We start from the raw sequence: 18,552 nt of genomic DNA, 5'->3' as shown, positions 1-18,552 counted from the left end.
CAGCTGGCACAGGCATTTGCAGAATAAAAACAAATGGGAGCTTTCTCTCTTTGTCTTTCACATAAATAAATAAATTTAAAATTACTGGGTATTTATATCAAGCATATCATTTAAATGACAATACAGTCTTCTTGCCCTACGATATGATCATTGTCATGAATCCCTCACTCTGTGGTAGTAGTATGTTTTCAAAAAATAGCATATATGCATATAATGTTTACATTTGAAATGAATGTAGTAAAATGTTTAAAAAATTGTAGAAGAAAAAAGCGTGGACATATATATTAAAATATCAGCAGAAGAAATAGTAACAAACATGTTTGCAAATATTATGGGTGGGGAGAGCAAAGTGTATACATGAAACAAGAATGATGGGAAAAAAGCAAGAATGGTGAAGAATCAGTCAGCATGGAACCTGGGAAGGAGCCTGTGGTGTGGTTCGCTACATGTTTCTCTTCACTTTTGAACATCTTTGAAAGTTTCCATAATAAAAAAGAGTATACCTAAATAAATCTGACACCTTTCCATTCAGTAAGTGTGTGAGCCCCACAGCAACCTTGGGAGGAAACACAGAATTTACAGGCCTCTGGGCTGGCACAGTTGCTAACTCCTCTTGGGGTCCTACCTTGACATCAAGAGTGAGTACATTGTTTACAACATGGTCCTTAAATACCGGATGCCAACTACTTAGCAGCAATCTATCCCAAAGCCAGAAGAAACACCTGCTGGCCTTGGACTGATGAGGAGAGAGAATACTGGCTTGTACTATGTACCCTTCCTCAGGGATGTTCATGGACAATGACATCTGTGAGCATTTTTGCCTTTGAATTTGGAAGTTCAGCCCCAGGCGAGGCTGGATTGCATCACAGTGAATTCTTACTCATGCTGGAAGAAGCACAGGTCTTTGCCCGACCTCCATGAGCTGTCCCACAGCCCTAAGAAGCCCACATCAAGAACATCAATATAGATAAGAGAAAAATAAACTTCTACCTAGTCCAAATGACTGTGGTTTGCAGTCTCTTTTTTGTCTGTAAGCAGCAAAAACTCACATCAACGAACCAAGAAATTCTACTTGGTCTTGAAATCTACCAGATCCTCCTAGGAAGATCCTTTCCTCTTCCTCTGAACTCTCTGTGCATCGGTCACTTGCCACAGACTCCTGTGCACTGCAATGTTTTGGAAAACCCAAGTCAATCTATCAGCCATGCCCTGCCAATTTGTATTTCCTTCTCTGTTTAGGATATTGAATCTGCTTCCTCTAAATCCAAACTTCCAAGAAGAGTGGCCAAAAGAGAGAACAAGGGACTCACTTTCAGGTTTATACAGTATGTCCCTTGTGTCTGCCTCACACTTTCCAAAGGCACCAAGAATCCCAGACAATCCAGGTGTCTGTGGTCACAAGTCCTCCTGTGGAGAGACTGAGTTGTCCATTATCCCATAGAGGTCAATGAGTTGAATAATATGAGATCAGGGGACACATAGGACCAGGGAATAACAAGGACTTTTTGAAACTTCTTTTATTTCCTTCTCTTGATGAAGGGTTGAGAGTCTGTGCTAGATTATAGCTATCCAAATAGGGGCCAATGCTGGGGTGTAGTGGTAAAGCCACCATTTATGATGTGGCTATCCCATTTCAATAGTACTGGTTTGAGCCCTTGTTGCTCCATTTTGGATCTAACTCCCTGCTAACATACCTGGGAGAGCAGTAGTGTATGGTCCATGTGCATGGGCTCCTGTCACCCACAGAGGAGACCTGGATGGAGTCTCTTGGTTTCAGCCTGATCCAGCCCTGTTTGTACCATTTGGGGAATGAGCCAGCGGATGGAAGATCCGGCTCTCCCTGTTTCTCCTTCTCTGTCACTCTATCTTTATAAAGAAAAAAAAAGTTGTTCAAACAGATTTGTCTCCTTACAACAATTTCTTCCAAGTTTTATTGGACATATACAACTATGAAGACAAATATATGATTGTATAATATAGGCTAAAATGTCTCATATAGGCAACAGTTCTATTTGCTCAACATCCTATCCTATCACCAATATCAAGCAATTAAAATTAAAATAAAAAAAATTCTAGTTGGAATTAGACTGTTGCAAGATGAGAGTAAAACAACCGTGGCCTGTTGACCACTACTCAGTTAAATGGTAGACCATCACCACAGGTCATCACAGCAACAAGGTAAATACCGACTGCTTTCTATTCCTCAAGACTGGGCTTCACTAAGGCTGAAGATCTCATTCATAAATAAATGGGGTCTGCTCTAAAGACTTTTCCAACATCTATTTGGGGGCATAAATATAACAGCAAGTTTGGAAAATAAGCACTGTCTGCACTGGGGCAGAACATGCCTTGTCAGCACCTTGACCTAAAAGAAAGGTAAGAAGGAAGAAGTCCATCTATAGCCACCTACTCCTTAATGTGCTACTCAGCTTGAAAGCAGAAGAACAACTTCTTGGAGCATGTTTGGGAGACTCCAGGTTGCATCATCAAGGCTTTGCCTGGGATATGCTTAGTGGGGAGGGCTGGGATCCTGGAGTGCAGAGGGGACAACACTAACACAGGAAGGGACCAGCATCCCAAGGTGCCTGCCATCCATCTGGTTTCCATCAAAGCAGGAAATCTACCAAACACAGTTATACAGAAGCTATGTTCAGACACTGAATTCAGGAGAAAATGGAAGCATTAAAAACAAAACTCGATTATCTTTCCAACCTTTTTTCCAAAGTACCCACAAAAACACACCATGTGTTAAAATAATCAAATGTACTCTGTGTTCTTTCTCTCTCTCACGTGGACATATAGATATACATTTGAGACTAAAAGAAGACATTCAATATGATAACAATCACTCATAAATTACATTTTCCTACTTAAAGCAGTGTTCAGCATGAAGCTCCATTTCCCACTTCAAATTCACCCAGGGAGCATTAAATAGAGAAAATATTTCTATGTCCCAGCATGGCAGAATTCTTTATAATGACCTCCTGGCCACACTCATCACAATGATGAGACCTAAATTAGGCAGAGTTGATTCTTCCCTATAGCAACAATGCTATTCTGGGTTGAACACAGAAGAGATTTACAGAATGTAAGATAAGAGAGTTTTTCCCAAGCTAAGAAACCATGGTGGACCACCATGCCTCAGCTTGCCCAAGGCATTAAACAGTATTTCTCAGAGTTGGTCCTGGAAAGTACCCACCAAGAGTGCAACTGCTTGGTGTGAAATGTCATCATCACATGGTTCTACAGGGCTGGTGGGAGGCCATCAAGACACACCAGTTCCCAAGGACCACAGTGTCTACCCCATCAAGTCATCAATAAATGGTGACAAACTGTACAGATCAAGCTACTATCTCTTCAAAGACTCCAGAGCCCAAGCTGTTTTTCCATCTGTAGTCTTGTCTTTATTACCCTCTACCACTAACTTGGAGATAGGCCACATGCCAAAAGATTGACCTGTCCTGACCAAGGATGAGGGCTGTGGGAGTGAGGTTTCCAAAAATTGGGTTCCTAGGAGGAGCAATGGGAGGACTAAGAGCTTGGAATAAACCCAAGGCTAGACTCAAGATAGCTGGTGCATGGGGAAAGGGAGAATCCATCTAAACGCAGAGTCATGCCACTTACTGAGACGGCACATTTTGAGAAATGTGTTGTTCCATCAAGTGTGGACATCATAGAGTACTTAACAAACTGAGATAGTACAATGCAATCAAGTAAACATGAAAAGTATGAGGCCAATGCCACTGACATACCTGGCACATGGTTTTAGAGTGAAACTTTTTTTTTTTTGTAAATAGAAGAAAGCTCTAAAATAACAACAAAAAAGTATGGTATAGCAAATACAAAATCCAGTGACAAAGTCATTTATTATCCCTATCAAGCAATGTGTACTGAACAGCATTTTGTGTGCTACACTTTCATAAGACTGACAGCCAACTAGGTCTTCTTACACACGCATCACCACAAACATGATGCTGTGATGATATCTGTTCTATTCTGTTGACAAAGGTGTTGCACTGTTAGGACACCTGTGACACTAGCAGAAGCAGCATTTTTTCAGCTTTATTACAATCTTGTAAAATCACTGCTACCTATGTGGCTATCACGGACTGAAATGTCATTACACAGCCCAGGACCAAACTCCACTGAGGTGCAAAACTGTGAAGACATCAGACTCAAGGGAGATGAATGAGAATCCTACTACCCAACAAGGTACCAATGTGAGCAGCATGTGCTTCAGAATAATGGAGTAGAGGTCCGTGCTGCAGCATAGTAGGTTAAGCCTCCATCTGCAATGCCAGCATCCCATATGGGCGCCAGTTCAAGACTCGGCTGCTCCTCTTCTGATCCAGCTCTCTGCTATGGCCTGGTAAAGCAGTGGAAGAAGGCCCAAGCCCTTGGGCCCCTGCACCCACGTGGGAGACCCAGAAGAAGCTCCTGGCTCCTGGTTTCGGAACGGCGTAGCTCCAGCCGTTATGGCCAATTGGGGAGTGAACCATCATATGGAAGACTCTCTCTCTCTCTCTCCCCTTCTCTCTCTGTGTAACTCTGCCTCTCCTTCTCTCTCTGTGTAACTCTGCCTTTCAAATAAAATAAATAAATCTTAAAAAAAAAAAAAAGAATAATGGAGTAAACACTGCTCATTGGCTTTGAGCACTCAGAATGTATAGATGAATTACCTCATAGAAGACTTTCCTGGGATTCAAGAACAGATTATGCATTACTACCAACTTTTAAGAATATGAAATTCAGAGCCGGCGCCGTGGCTCAATAGGCTAATCCTCCACCTTGCGGCGCCGGCACACCGGGTTCTAGTCCCGGTTGGGGCGCCGGATTCTGTCCCGGTTGCCCCTCTTCCAGGCCAGCTCTCTGCTATGGCCAGGGAGTGCAGTGGAGGATGGCCCAGGTGCTTGGGCCCTGCACCCCATGGGAGACCAGGAAAAGCACCTGGCTCCTGGCTCCTGCCAGGATCAGCGCGGTGCGCCGGCTGCAGCGGCGGCCATTGGAGGGTGAACCAGCGGCAAAGGAAGACCTTTCTCTCTCTGTCTCTCTCACTGTCCACTCTGCCTGTCAAAAAAAAAAAAAAAAAAAAAAAAAAAGAATATGAAATTCAAGGTACAGCTGCCCAAAATTGAGAAGTTAGAATGGGGGAATGTTGCTATTAGATCAGAAATGTTGTGTCTAAGTAGAACATGCAACAGAGGTTGCTGATGTCATCTGAGGGTACAGAGCAAGGAATGGAAGGCCTAGACACACGAACCAGCCACAGGGAGGAAAGTGCATGGAGATCTTAACAATGAGAGCATCAGTATTCACATCAGCACACCAAGGAAGTGATCAAGTGGCAAACAGTGTTGCAAGCATAATATTCATACATGCAGAAATCCCCACCCAAAAAGAAAAAACATCCTACAAAAAAATGTTGCTTTTCACAAACTTTTCTGTAATATTTCCTATTTTTAAGCATGTGCACACAATACCTTGAATTAAAATTTAATTTTTTAATTCACAAATAACTACTGCATATATTGATCATATACCATAAGCTGTTTTGAGATATAGCTGCTATTTTTGTGGAATGGCTAATAAAGCTAAATAACATGCATGTTGAGTAAAAATAATTTGAAATCTACCTTTGTGAATTTTCAATAATGCAATACATCATTTTTTTAAGATTTATTTATTTATTTATTTGACAGGTAGAGTTACAGACCGTGAGAGAGACAGACAGAGAGAAAGGTCTTTCTTCCGTTGGTTCACCGCTCAAATGGCCGCAACAGCCGGAGCTACATCGATCCAAAACCAGGAGCCAAGTGCTTCCTCCTGGTCTCCCACGCGGGTGCGGGCGCCCAAGCACTTGGGCCATCCTCCACTGCCCTCCCGGGCCACAATAGAGAGCTGGACTGGAAGAGGAGCAACTGGGACTAGAACCGGTGCCTATATGGGATGCCAGCGCCACAGGGGGAGGATTAATCTAGTGCACCATGGCACTGGCCCCTGTAATATGTCCTTATTAACTGTACTCCACGTGCTACACAAAAGATCTTTTGAATTCACTCCTTCAACTAGCAGTTCTCCAAGTTCTGGAAGCCATTGCTCTACACCTCTACTTCCGTGGGTTCAACTTTCTTAGACTCTACATACAAGTGAAAACATGCAGTCTTTCTCTTTCTTTGCCCAGATTATTTCATTTAACATTTGAATAACATTCCCCAGACTTACCCATTGTTGGTCCCAATGGCAAGAGTTCCTTCCTAAAGGCTCAATAGTATTCCACTGCATGTACATGTCCCTTTTTTTCTTTATTCGCTCATCTGTTGATACATACTAAGCTGATTATTTCTTTTGTCTACAATGAATAAGGCTGCAATGACATATGAGTGTAGATATCGCGTTGATGTAATAACTTCCTTTACTTTAGACAGTGGGGATGTTGGGATAATTATATTTTTTGAAGAAACACCATACTGCTTTCTATAATGGCTGTACATTCCCACCAACAGTTTCCAAGGGTTCCTTTTCTCTACATCTCCTCCAATATTGATCATCTTCTTCTTTATGATAGTAGCCAGTTTAACAGGTATGAGATGATATCACAGTATGGTTTTAATTTGCATTTCTCTGATGACTAGTGATTTTGACTTCTTTTTCATATACTTGTTGGCCATTTGTATAACATCTTCTGAGAAATAACCATTTATATACTTTTTAATCCAATTGTTTGATTTCTTATGATTGAGTTTCCTGTGCATTTTACATATTAACCCCTTAACAGACATGGTTTACAAATATTTTCTCCTATTCCATAGATTGTCTTTTCACTAACTGTTTTCTTGCCTATGTAGACGATTTTTAGTTTAATATAGTCCCATTTGTCTATTTTTGCATATTTCTTGGAGTTCCTGTCTAAAAATCTGCTGTCCAGATCAGTGTCATGGAGAGTTCCCCGATGTCTCTTTTTTCTAACAGTCTAACGATTTCTGGGTCTTATATTTAAGTCTTTAATCCATTTTGGGTTGTTTTATAACATGGTGTGAGACAGGATCTGATTTCATTCTTTTTTCCTGCATGTGGAAGTACAGTTGTCCCAGAACCATTTAATGAAGAAACAGGTCTTTCCCCATTGGATGTTCTCTGCCTTGTTAAAATCAAATGACTAAGAATACAGATTTACATCTAAGCTCTCTATTCCACTCCATTGGTCGAGATGTCTGTTTCTATGCCAACATCATGCTGTTCAAACATGGACAACTCTGTATATATTTTTGAAGGCACACAGCCTGTGATGCTTCCAGCTTCCTCTTTTTTTGCTCAAGTTTGTCTTTTGTGATTCCAAATAGATATTTCTACTCTCACTCATTTGCATGTAAAACTCTGACAAATTTAAATAAAAGGCCCTGCATATAACCATTGTTTAAAACATACTGGTAGGATTTTTTCTCACCTTTTACCAGGCTTTACAGCAGTATGCTAACAACACTACAGCTGGCCTTGCAGTATGTTTATTTTACTCTCAGTAAAGTCATGTTTAAATTCCCAAAAGGTACTAGTTATTTTATGGATTTGCAAAGTTGTCCAATTCTGATTTCTCATAAAGAGAACAGGATGTCTTTGATAACCCATTTAGGACTTCAAAATATGGTATTTCACAGCCTACAAAGAATGACTTTTAAAGGCTCACATTCTACAGTAGAATATTAAAATGCTGGCAAGTATTCCAGAGGTGTTGAGCTCATGATACCCAGTCAATTCTTAGGCAGAAAAGCCTCAAATCTGGAGTTCTCCTCGGCCTTTTAACTTTGAAAGAAATTAACTGATGAACATAATTAGCTAAAAACACAAGGAAACAGCATCCTGTTACAGCACAGATTAGTTAGTTCAGTTAAGAAAAATCATCTGGATGTTATCATTGTTGTTCTGAAGCATTTCTTAAGCAGAGACAACAGAGTAAGGACCACAGGTCAGAAGACTCTGGTCAAGAACACAGGGCTGATAGGGACTCTCAGTCTCTCAGAGAGCTTGCAGGTAGTGGGGCTGGGGTAACAGGTGGCATCTACAGTCAACAAGAAGAGTGATCCAGTGCAACCAGCTCATGAAGATGGGCAGGAAGACAGAAGTCATAGGGGCTGGCGCCGTGGCTCACTTGGTTAATCCTCCACCTTGTGGCGCCGGCATCCCATATGGGCACCGGGTTCTAGTCCTGGTTGCTTCTCTTCCAGTGCAGCTCTCTGCTGTGGCCCGGGAAGGCAGTGGAGGATGGCCCAAGTGCTTGAAGCACCTGGCTCCTGGCTTTGGATCGGCACAGCGCCAGCCATATCGGTCATTTGGGGGGTGAACCAACAGAAGGAAGACCTTTCTCTCTGTCTCTCTCTCTCACTGTCTATAACTCTACCTGTCAAAAAAAAAAAAAAGTGCATAAAGGACTGCATTTTTCATAAAGAAAAGGAAAAAAGGAACAATGTATCTTTACTGACGTCACAGTCCTCACATGACTGGCACAGATGACTGGCACATGACAGATAGCTACATAGATCCTGCTTTGAATCTCACACCCTCCCTAAATAGCAATGGGTACTAAAAATTCCCAGAGAGCCAAAAACAATGTTTTTCATTTGAATTATGTCTAAAAATATTTTTCTTATAAGCCTGCCAGGGATCCAGAATATCACATTTATTCTCAAATCCAGATTATATCACAAGACATTATGTAAAATGCTAAACAAATCATTTCTCCTTCCTTGACACTATCAATCTCTTGCTCACATACACACACACAGAAGAGCTTTATAGCACCACATATTTTTTCCCTGTGAAGCGCGGTGATCTCAAACTCTTTTTTTTTTTTTTTTTTTTTTTTTTTTTTTTTTTTTGACAGGCAGAGTGGACAGTGAGAGAGAGAGACAGAGAGAAAGGTCTTCCTTTGCCGTTGGTTCACCCTCCAATGGCCGCCGCTGCAGCCGGCGCACCGCGCTGATCCTGGCAGGAGCCAGGAGCCAGGTGCTTTTCCTGGTCTCCCATGGGGTGCAGGGCCCAAGCACCTGGGCCATCCTCCACTGCACTCCCTGGCCATAGCAGAGAGCTGGCCTGGAAGAGGGGCAACCGGGACAGAATCCAGCGCCCCAACCGGGACTAGAACCCGGTGTGCCGGCGCCGCAAGGTGGAGGATTAGCCTATTGAGCCACGGCGCCGGCTCTCAAACTCTTAACTACTCATCACTTCAAGATCTCATCCAGAATGTCCAGGTCCTCTGGAAGGCTCTAGAACATGACTGATTGGTTACACTCTTCATTTATTAAGTTTTATTCAAACTTGGACTGAGCCAAGTCTCTTAAAACAATTCTCTTCCCTCTGGTTTATGTCAAGCTACAAGCTCTTGCCAGCACTTATTCATGACATTTTATACTTTCAGAAATGTCAGGATTTCAGGCCATCTTTCAGATTCCCATACATGTAAGACAAATGTTTCTGCTGTTTCTTGGAGTCACTTTTTCCTAAAAAGGGCAGGGCATAAATATTCCCAGGGTAAAGGCAACTTAACTGAAGCACACCAAGTAGGCAGGAAACCAACCGTTGGGTTGGCAGAACAGAAAACAACCAGGTAAATGTGTCAAGTTTCATTCAAGTTTCTCAGAAACCAGGGATGTTCAAACAAACCTAAGCCTGAAATCACTAAAGGAGGATTTCCAAAGGATGAAACCGCCACGTTCCCATCAAGACCACAGCCAACTCTCAGGGATTTTCGGAAGTAATCAGGATTGGGCAGGCTTCTTGGATTGGGTGGACCTGCTGCTTCCTCCTCACATTTCACTGCCCTGATAATTCAGTCCATTACTCCATCCCCACGCCAAGGAGAAGTCAAGAGAAAGCATGGGTTTTCATTCTCTGCAGATCATGGCATCAGAATCCACCTGGCTGACTACCTGCAGACCTGACACTTTGAGGAAGGCACAGATCCAATGTGCTTCCTGTTTGCTGGGCCTCAGGTCCTGTGGCCAGAGTTGGTCCACCAGACCGGTCCTCAAGGACCAACACTCAACCCAGGAGGCTGCACATGATCCATGAACAGGATGGTGCTTCCCTATCCCACGTGCATCTGACCCTACCACCCTTTGTTCTAGAGATCTTGTTTGTGCCCTTGACCTCCACCCAAGCCAAGAGCTCCTCACACTTAGGCTTTGCATCAGGCCTCTCTGGAGTCTGGCCATCACCTCACCTCACGCCCAGCTATCAGCACGCTCCTAACACAGGCAGATACTTATCCGTCAAATACTACCTAAGGGGCTGCCCCACCATGGTGGGAGTGCAACATTATATATGCTTTCATCAGACTACTTAAAACACTAACTCTTCATTTTCTTTTTTTTTAATAGATCTTTTTATGACAGGCAGAGTTAGAGATAGAGACAGAGAGAAAGGTCTTCCTTCTGTTGGTTCACTCCCCAAAATGGCTGCTACGGCAGGCCGGCGCACTGTGCCGATCTGAAGCCAGGAGCCAGGTGCTTCCTCCTGGTCTCCCATGCGGGTGCAGGGCCCAAGCACTTGGGCCATCCTCCACTGCCTTCCCGGGCCACAGCAGAGAGCTGGCCTGGAAGAGGAGCAACTGGAAGAGGGGACAGAACTGGTGCCCCAGCCGGGACTAGAACCCGGAGTGCCGGCGCTGCAAGCGGAGGATTAGCCTAGTGAGCCACAGCACCAGCCAACTCTTCATTTTCATCCTGACTGAAGAGTGACTTACAGCTAAATGTAATGCTCATATAAATGGGCCATTTTTTCATTTTTTTAAGATTTTCTTATTTCTTTTTTTCAAAGGCAGAGTTACAGAAAGAGAGGGACAGACAGGCAGACAGAGATCTTCTATCTGTTGGTGCCTTGCCCAAATGGCCCCAACAGCCATGACTGAGCCAGGCCAAAGCCTTGGCAGGGGCCCATGCACTTGGGCCGTCTTCTGCTGCTTTTTCTAGGCCATTAGCAGGCGGCTGAAAAGGAAGTGCAGCAGATGGGACTCAAATCAGCACTCTTACTGTATTTTGGCATTGGAGGCGGCTTAACCCACCGTGTCACAACACCAGCCCTGGGCCATTTTTCCTTAGGATTCCTACCATTGCTTCTATACAACCTCTGACCTATTTTAGTTCAACCATGCTAGCTCTTGCTGCATTTCTGGAAAGAGATGGCATATGGGTAAAGAAAACCTCTTAGTGCAAAAGAATGACACAATTTGAGAGGCAAAAGAAACCTTAGCAGCTATGGCGAGTACTTCCCAAGTGCAATTGCTCAGAATGGTGACAGTTAATCTGTGGCCAAGCATCACTGGTCACAGTGGGGAAAGAAAGAGTGCTTTCATAATGACAAACACGGACCACTAAAGATGAATTCATGACACTTCTACCACGTTAGTATAACACATTTCCTTTTTCATGACATGATGTTGCTAGATGGTAGTTATCTTGTGAAAATGATTTATTATGAAACATCCCCAAAAGTGACAACAGTATATAATTACACCGTGAACCTCTGCATTCATCTAGCTTTAACAATCATCAATTTTGTCTGTAAACATTCAGAAATTTTAAAAATATTGGTCCCAAAATAATTTCCCTCTTCCATAAAACCTGGAAATGAGTTAACAGCCAGGCTAGGCCAAGCTACAAATTTCCAAAAGACAAGGAGGCTAACACATTAAATAACCTATCTCCAATTGTGCAGCTGGACAGGAACAGCCATGAAACTACTGAGAGTAGTAACAGAATCCAAAGTTCTAACCTTGTCAGACTCTAACCCAGTTATACCCAAGACCCAGAGATGATTCTCCATGTTTCTGCCCACACTACCTGAGATGAGGCAATCCCAGCCAGGACAACCCGAGGGGAAAACCAAGCATCTATAGCTACAGTTTCCTTGATCTCAGGCTATAGCAACTGTCTCCCAACCCTAGAGAGCACCAGGACCCACTCAACAGTTTCAGTTCAAAGACTACTGTGCGTTTCTACTTGAATTCTCCCAGCATTTCTCCTTCCACCTTCACTTTCCACAACAACAAAAACAACAACAAGATGCATAAAGCAAACAGGTGTGAATGAATAAGAATTCATGCGCTAAGCTCCAGTAAGGTCAAAAGCCAGCTATTCAACTCTGCTTCTAGGCCCCTACCATTACCCCAGAAGCATCAAGGTAGAAAAACCAAACAGCCACGGAAACAATACAACAGTCACTCTGCACACCCGCCTTCTAAGAACAAGGTAAAGATTAAACAGGACAGCAGAACAGACAACATTTCAACACTTTATATAACTGTCTCCAGGCAGGGGGCTGGCAACTGATATGAATAAGGTACTCTTTCAAAAGACTCACCTAAATGCTCAGTTTATGTAGAGGACCGGTTTCCCCGAAGATATTCTTGAAGCAAGCGAGAAGGCCACAGCAGGAATACCTAAAACAGTGAGAGGACACTGGAATCAAGTAAAGCTACAGACGACTGCTTCATTGTTGACCTTTTTTAACAATTCAATCTATATATTTTGGTCATTTCCCCCACAATAAGCACAAAAGGAAGTAACTCAGGAAACAATGAATTTCCTCCTCAAGACATGGGCTGGGAATTTTCCTTACCAACAGGGAATTGACATCCCAAGACGTTTATTTAGAAGACCAAAATTATGTTACTGTTGGCCAAGAGGCAAAACACATTTTTTCCCTTCCTTGTAGAAGGAATGCTTTAATGGCTTTGGATTTCAACAAAAAATAAATATATACATCTCCCTTCCTGCACCTACCCCCACCATGTCTAAACCAAAAATCCTAGGCACTGCACTGATTGTTTTTCAAGTTAGCACACCTCAGGTGTGCTCCTCTTTCACATTTCCCTATACTGCCCTGTATTACTTCAGTCCTCAGAGGCATTGAGAACTGACCATTCGACACCTTACTCCACAGATGGACAGTAAGCCATGGTAGAAGTCAATAAAACAGCACAGCCATAGCTCACCAACAGGAGTCACAGTCAGAAAACACATATGGAACAATGAAACAATCAACATCTGGATACAGAACCCAGAATTCCTTAGAAACAGACCCACGTACATGCATTGAACTCTAGGAAGCCTTGAGAAGATACTTGATAGATGCTGTTGGTTAGCTAGTTAGGAAGAGGAAAAATCTAGGTCTCTCTCTCTCAACACAAATTCAACTTGGAATCCTGTGAGTACCAGAAGAATATATCCGAGTAGTTTAATAATAGAGGAAGAGGAGAAGTCCTTACAAGCATCACACCAAAATCTTAAACTATCAAAGACTGAGGCATTTGGCTATCTACATTTTTTGAAAACTCTAAAATAAATAAATGGTAAAATTAAAATACACATAAAAAAGAATACTGGGGGGTGAGGACTTGGCTTAGAAGTTAATACTCGGCCAGCGCCGTGGCTCACTAGGCTAATCCTCCACCTTGCTGCGCCGGCACACCGGGTTCTAGTCCCGGTTGGGGCACTGGATTCTGTCCCGGTTGCCCCTCTTCCAGGCCAGCTCTCTGCTGTGGCCAGGGAGTGCAGTGGAGGCTGGCCCAAGTGCTTGGGCCCTGCACCCCATCGGAGACCAGGATAAGTACCTGGCTCCTGCTTTCGGATCAGCATGGTGCGCCGGCCGCAGCGGCCTTTGGAGGGTGAACCAATGGCAAAGACCTTTCTCTCTGTCTCTCTCTCTCACTGTCCACTCTGCCTGTAAAAAAAAAAAAAAAAAGAAGAAGAAGAAGAAGAAGGAAGAAGAAGAAGGAAGAAGGAAGAAGGAAGAAGGAAGAAGGAAGAAGGAAGAAGGAAGAAGAAGAAGAAGAAGAAGTTGTTAATACTCAAGTTAGGACATCAGCATCCACACCATCAGGCAGGTGATGGATCAAGTACTTGGGTTCCTGCCACCCACATGGGAGGTCTGGATTGCACTCCAGCTCCAGGCTCTGCGCTTGACCCAGACCCAGCTACTGTATTTGGCATTTGGGTACTGAACCCAGTGGATGGGAGCATTCTCTCTTCCTTTCCTCTTATTTTTCCCCAATGAGATTAGTAACAATGCCAAAGACTGACAACAGCCAATGTTACGATCACTTTTTTGATGAGAATATAAACTGGGAAAATCAGTCTGTAGTCATTCGGACAACCGCATCAGCGTAGGCACCTGCAGACCACTTGATTCAAGAATCCCCTTCCAACAACTCACACACAGTAGGTAAGCAAGGAGTAAGTTATTTACTCTTCTTCTGCTTTCCCAGGCATGTTAACAGGAAGCTGGATTCGAAGTAGAGCACCCCAAACTCGTACAGGTACTTACATGACTTTACCCACTGTGCCACAGCGCCAGACCCTGCATCATTTGTAATAACAGCAGAAAAGAAGGCAAATGACTCTAAAGGCCTGCAAATAGGAGACATATTAAGTATACTACACACACTGAAGAAGATGGACGTCTAGACTTACCATTAGGAAAAGACAGCTACAATAACTTTGGATAATGAAACAAGTAAATAATCACGCGTAGAATGAGTCCATGTGTGTGTTCGTGAGTGTCCAGAGAGACATTAGAAGAATGTTTATTAAAATTCTTAGTAGATCCTGGTTATCAGAATTTTAGATTTCATTTTCCTGTAGTGTTTCAACTTACAGAATGTATGTCTTTTTTTCCTAAAGAAACACAGTGTAACTTTTTAAATCTTGTGTTTAAGTTTTCAATAAAATCCTACATAAATTCCTACCCTCCTTCTCTGTCTACTTCCTCTCTTGTTTTATGAGCACATATGCTACATGTGTGCTGGCACGAATGGCTCCAGGGAGCTCCCTTCCTCACCCCTAGCTCATTCCTGAGGGCCGCCTCATCCCTGCCCTCAGCTACCTAGGACGACACTGCAGCCTCCTTGCAGTGCCTCCTTTCTGAGGTGCACTGTATGACTCAAGGCAGCTCAGGCAAGTCTGTTACCTGTGTCCAAAGAAATCCCAGCTAACATGTGTCTATTTTCCATCTTCTCAACCAGCCCATTCCATCTGAAAACAGAGTAGCAAACCTTGTGGTCATATGAAGATTTACTGCACACAACTAATGTTTCTCACTGACCTACAGCTAAAGTAACTGAAGCAAAAAGCTCAGAGCTAGTACTGTGGGGAGCAACCGGACTAGACTGAGTTACTGGAATTAAGACTTATTCTGTGCATCTGCTCTCCCACAATATGGCGCTGGGAGAGAAGTAAACAGCTTCCGCACAGCTGCCTCCAGTTCAACCAATTAACTGTAGGACTTGCTCCTGATTGGAGGAGAGCAGCGTACTCGGCGTGTGGGCAGCCGAGTTGGGATTGGCGGAGGAGGACTGTGGAGGAGAGAGACGGCATGCACCAGGAACATCTATGGGGAACATCTAGCTGAAGGAACACCTGTGCAGCCCCCGAGAAGAGCCGGCCGGCGGTGTGCCGCTCCCCTGCGGAGGTGGGGAGTGTGGCTAGGGGGAACTGCCCTTCCACGGAGGTGGAGGGGATAGTAGCCAACCCGGGGGGAACCAGCGGCAAACCCGGGGAGGGCCGAGCAGACGAAAGAACAGCGCAGGGTCTTGTGTCGTTCCCCCACGAAGACGGGGAGCGACAAGTACAAAATTGGCAAAGACACTATTTAAAGAGACAGAAATAATTATTCCTAACAAGGGGATTGACAAAGAGACTACCTGAAAGATAATAAAAACAGAGGAGACTTAATTGTCCGCATGGGCCATTCCAATGGGTAAAATATTCACCACTATATGTTTAACCACTTCATCACTTATTTTATTGGGCTACATCATCTACAAAAAGATTGTTTTCTATTGCAATTATAAAATACAGAGACATATCCTATTATGCTCACTTTATCTCCAGCCAAATTGATTCTTCTCATCTCCTTATTTTTAAAGGTTGCGGAGATTCATGTAATACATGTATCCTCCTAATATCATAATTATAAGCTTGGCTTAAAAGTCATAATTCTTCACAGATTCACAAATCCTTTCATAGGTGGGCTGGACATAAATTACAAACCTAATTAACCCCCTTCATCTGCTAGTGGCTTCCCCTGCCCCTAAGAAGGGCAGACAAAGGACAAGAACCACCGTCTAATTTCAGAGATGAGCTATCAAGAGGCTTGACAGGGACTAAGTGTATCTATGACTACAGGCTACAATCCAGAGACCCCCACGGACCACCCAACGCCAGCTGCTGGCCTCTCTATTCAGATCCCTCCTTCATGCCAATCAAGTTCACGATAAAGTTGAGATGCATTAAGATTTTTGAGACAAAGTGTTGCATACAGGGAAGGCGACAGTTCAGTGGTTAAGAGAAAAGTGTCTGATTTCATTCAACCACTTACTTAACTGTCCCTTGGCCTCAGCGTGCCTTAAACTCTCTGCACATCAGTTCCTCCTCTGTAGTAATCCCAACAAAAGGGGGTGTTGTAAGGATTAAAGGAGGTACTGGAGCTAATACAATCAGCCATGCTCTGCGGTCACTCAGCTCAGTGGGAGCAAGGATGGGAACAGCTCACAGCAGAACCTCACTGACAGTCCTGATCCTATCAAGTCTACAGAGCAACATGCCTCCTTGCAGTCATACCTAACTACTGAAAATGCTATAGTAAACATGGGTAAGGTCTTTTTAAGCAAACAGGAATGGATTCAGAGGTACTAGCAGTTTGTTACTGAAAGCAAGCTTGCCTTAAAGTAACCTTCTCTGGATCATCCTATGAGAAATCATTTGGCAACGTGCATGCTGCACCTTTTCTGGAGTATCCAAGAGGCTCAGGAAGGTGCAGCCCAAAGTCAGCAGAACATACTGCTGAAAATCCCCCTCACCACCTGCAAGACTTAACTCGTTCTGCATCCCAGAGCACATCCAATTTGCTTGGGTACAAAGCTGCTCAACACCAGGGCACAGAGGGGAACTTTTAGCTATTTTTGGCTATTGTGAGAATGAAATGACAGACTATAGGTGAAGGTCTCTCTTCATAATGCCTAGAAACCAGTAAGTGTTCAATAAAAGATATATCCAATATTATGATTTTTTTTTTTTTTTTGACAGGCAGAGTGGACAGTGAGAGAGAGAGACAGAGAGAAAGGTCTTCCTTTGCCGTTGGTTCACCCTCCAATGGCTGCCACGGCCGGCGCACTGCAGCCAGCGCACCGAACTGATCCGATGGCAGGAGCCAGGTACTTATCCTGGTCTCCCATGGGGTGCAGGGCCCAAGCACTTGGGCCATCCTCCACTGCACTCCCTGGCCATAGCAGAGAGCTGGCCTGGAAGAGGGGCAACCGGGACAGAACCCAGTGTGCCCCGACCGGGACTAGAACCCGGTGTGCCGGCGCCGCAAGGCGGAGGATTAGCCTAGTGAGCCACAGCGCTGGCCCCAATATTATGATCTTAATGGCACTCAAGAAACAAGCCGTCTATTAACAAATCTGATGGTAGGGCCAGCACTGTGGCATAGTGGGTAAAGCCGCTGCCTGCAGTGCCAGAATCTCATTTAGGTGCCAAATTGAGTTCCAGCTGCTTCCCTTCCAATCCAGCTCTCTGCTGGTAGTCTGGGAAAGCAGTAGAAGATGGTCCAAGTCCTTGGACCCCTGCACCCACATGAGAGACCCAGAAGAAGCTCCTGGCTCCTAGCTCTAGATCAGCCCAGGTCTAGCCGTTGCAGTAATTTGGAGAATAAATCAGCGGATGAAAGACCTCTCTCTCCTCTCTCTTTTTCTCTTTCTCTGCCACTCTGTAACTCTGCCTTGCAAATAAACAAAACTTAAAAAACAAAGATTGCAAAATGCATTCTCAGTTTATAAAAAAAAAAAAAAAGAAATCTGATTGTGGCTGTACAAAACACTTTTCTACTGTGAGAATTTTATGAATTCTTGCTTTCCATATTTCACTTGGCATAATTCCCACAGGAAGGTGGGTCCAAGTTGAAGGGAATCTGAAGAAGCCGCAGGATGCATAGGACAGAACCTCAATATGTGCCACAAACCCTAAGAAGTCTGGAACACATTTCATTCAAAGCAGGGGACAGAACAACATCACACTCATGTTTTACACTAGCACCCACCTGCGCAGCATCAAAATCAGAACACTGGGCACTATCCCAAGCATTGCTGTTGCCCAGAGTTAACAGAAGTGCCAGCCCAAGTGGAGAAAATCCCCTACATCTAGCTACAGGCGCACAGAATATACCCTGGGCCTGAAGTTACCACTAACATTTGACACTCAAAATCTTAAAACATGAAAAGCAAAGAAATTAATCAAAGAGTTCTGTAATAGCAATGGAAAGAGGCAAAGAGAGAGAGAGAGAGACCGTCTGAAAGCAAAATTCCCCCAATGTCCCCCAACTCTGACCACTTGCCCAGGACTTGTCCCATCTGCTTTTGCTGAAATCGTGAGAGCATTTTCCTTTGTAGTCCAACAGAGTCCAGCTCTACTTGGTCACAACATCTACTAGGCCAGAAGGTGCAAGGGGAATGCCCAAATCTCTGCTCACAGATTCTGCTCGATGACTTATCTGCTACAGGCTTGG

The 18,552-nt window shown here is 43.9% G+C and overlaps 1 protein-coding gene across 42 annotated transcripts in view; it reads right to left on the bottom strand.

The window, feature by feature from the left end:
- TLN2 (talin 2) overlaps positions 1-18,552 on the bottom strand; it is a 479,276-nt gene that overhangs the window by 265,474 nt on the left and 195,250 nt on the right. For 36 of the 42 annotated variants that reach the window (XM_070054308.2, XM_089310520.1, XM_070054305.2 and 33 more), the window contains one exon: positions 12,352-12,430. The exons of 5 other annotated variants lie outside the window; for them this stretch is intronic. The gene's annotated coding sequence lies outside the window, so the exon portion shown is untranslated. Of the gene's footprint in view, positions 1-4,947; positions 5,068-12,351; positions 12,431-18,552 lie in introns of all 42 variants that reach the window. One more of the 42 variants, XM_089310507.1, reaches the window with a different exon arrangement.

The sequence above is a fragment of the Oryctolagus cuniculus genome, chromosome 12 (assembly GCF_051225735.1).
Source record: "Oryctolagus cuniculus isolate XC-2025 breed Fujian yellow rabbit chromosome 12, ASM5122573v1, whole genome shotgun sequence".
Classification (NCBI taxonomy): domain Eukaryota; kingdom Metazoa; phylum Chordata; class Mammalia; order Lagomorpha; family Leporidae; genus Oryctolagus; species Oryctolagus cuniculus.
Note: the sequence above shows the minus strand (reverse complement) of the source record. Positions and strands in the feature narration are given on the sequence as shown.